At 37.6% G+C, this 2428-nt stretch overlaps 1 pseudogene; it reads left to right on the top strand.

Moving 5' to 3' along the window:
* The first annotated feature begins 841 nt into the window (after nucleotides 1-841).
* LOC116637398 lies at nucleotides 842-2001 on the top strand (annotated as a pseudogene).
* Nucleotides 2002-2428: the final 427 nt, after the last annotated feature.

The following is a 2428-nucleotide window of genomic DNA, read 5'->3' as shown; positions in this document are numbered from 1 at the left end:
ATCTCTTAATATTCTTTACTTAGTAATTCACTACAAGTTACTAATTGAAGTTCAAATATTTCTTCAAATGAAACCCATAATGGAAGAACCTGAAAAACTAGAAAATTCTTCTTGATGCTACTTAGAACTGAATGGTCCCAGAAAATCTATAGTGAAAAGAAAATGTAGAGTTAAATAGTTCTCTCATAAAATTAATTTGTAACTGAATTTGCTAAATTAACACAAATGATTTTTTCAAATTATCAACCTAATTGTCCAAATTACTTATTCTACATAGTTTCCCCACCAATATTTTTATATTGATTTTAGAAAGACAACTATTCAATATAAAACCAAATATGCTAAGTCCAGATAAAATCTAAAGGGATATTTCAGCCATAGTTGAAGTTTATAATTTTATTACCATACAGTTGGCATGTGGGTAAACTGAATTTCTTCATCCATCCCAACTGTTTATTAAACAAGTGTTTGAGTGCCTACTCTACTAAGAAGTATGCTAGGATAGCTTGAGAGAGAATGAGAATATGCTTATGACACTGTGAAACAGTTTGCTGAATTGCGGATAGGAGAGGTGGGCTACTACAGAACCGCTCATGGCTACTCAGGGATCCCACAGGAAAGGAAGAGTATTACTTCACCCATCAGCTGGATACTTACTAAGCTTAAGAATTTTCAGGCCAGGCCGCCGCTGCTGCGGGCTTGGTTTGTGAGGAAGGGCCTAGGCCCGGGCCTGCTGTGGTGGGCTCATCCAGCGCCTGAGCTCTCATCCTGCCGTCCCCTCAGCTCCAGCTTCACCCACTTCCCGACCCAAATGGGCTGGGCGCGGGGAAGACCTGTGGGAGCCATGGAGGACGAGGTGGTCCACATTGCCAAGAAGACGGACAAGATGGTGCAGAAGAAGAACGCACTTGTATCTCTGACTCCAGTCTCACCAAAGAGATCTGAGTAAAAAAGGAGAGTGTGGTGAAATTAATGCAGATCTATCTATTGCTTCTACTTGGAAAACAGCTTATGCCACATTGCTGATGTGTTGGAACAATCAACTTTATATGTGACAACATTATGCTGGAGCACTGGATTTACTGAAGGAGCTTAAGCATATTCCCATGACCCTGGAATTATTACAGTCCACAAGAATTGGAATGTCAGTAAATGCTATTAGGAAGCAGAGTACAGATGAAGACGTTACATCTTTAGCAAAGTCTCTCATCAAATCCTGGGAAAAGTTATTAGATGGACCATCAACAGATAAAGACCCTGAAGAAAAGAAAAAAGATACTGCAATTACATCACAGAATGGCCCTGAAGCAAGAGAATAAAGTAGTTCCAGTGGCAACGTAAGCAGCAGAAAGGATGAGACAAATGTTCGAGATACTTATGTTTCATCTTCTCCTCGGGCACCAAGCATTTCTGATTCTGTACCGTTAAAGCATAGGGAGATGTTTGCCGCAGCTCTCAGAACAGGAGAGGATTACGTTGCTATTGGAGCTGATGATGAAGAATTAGGATCTCAAATTGAGGAAGCTATATATCAAGAAATAAGGAATACAGACATGAAACACAGAAATAGAGTACAAAGTAGAATATCAAATCTTAAAGATGCTAAGAATCCAAATTTAAGGAAAAATGTGCTGTGTGGAAATATTCCTCCTGACTTATTCACTAGAATAAGCAGAGGAAATGGCTGGTGATGAACTCAAAGAGATGCGGAAAAACTTAACCAAAGAAGCCATCAGAGAGTATCAGATGGCCAAGACAGGTGGAACCCAGACTGACTTATTCACATGTGGCAAATGTAAAAAGAAGAATTGTACTTACAGGTACAAACTCGGTATTTTTGATGAACCGATGACAACATTTGTTGTCTGCAATGAATGTGGAAATCGATGGAAGTTCTGTTGAGTTGGAAGAAATGGCAAAGTGTCTGGACCATTAAAAAATGGATTTTGTAATTAGCTTTAAAACTAGGCCAAGCATCTAGTTTTCCTGCAAATCAGATTTTTAAAGTGACATACATCCCTTGGGTTAGTCTTGGTTTTTGACATAGCATTCCTTCCTTAAATGCCTTCTGTAGTTTCAGATCAGTAGGGAGATGACATAATAATTGTATGGTATCTGTTTCAAAACATTTTTTTCATTTTTATAGTAAGTTGATACTAAACTTTTATCAGTTAAACTTTCGGCAATTTATTTTTACCTTTTTGTTCTTTTAAAAGGAAAATGTACCTTAACTTTTTTACAGTCCAAACATACACAGTAGAAATACTATTCTTCTCAGTTAATATGTAAATGGAAATTACATTTTTTCCCCCATATTGGCACATACCTGCAAAGAGTAAAGGAGGAGAAGAGGTAATATAAGTTTATCACATGTGGTGTGTATTCAGATAATACTTGACCAACTTATCTAAATTGTAAGTAATATTTG

Source organism: Phoca vitulina, unplaced genomic scaffold (genome assembly GCF_004348235.1).
Source record: "Phoca vitulina isolate PV1807 unplaced genomic scaffold, GSC_HSeal_1.0 scaffold14, whole genome shotgun sequence".
Lineage (NCBI taxonomy): Eukaryota > Metazoa > Chordata > Mammalia > Carnivora > Phocidae > Phoca > Phoca vitulina.
Note: the sequence above shows the minus strand (reverse complement) of the source record. Positions and strands in the feature narration are given on the sequence as shown.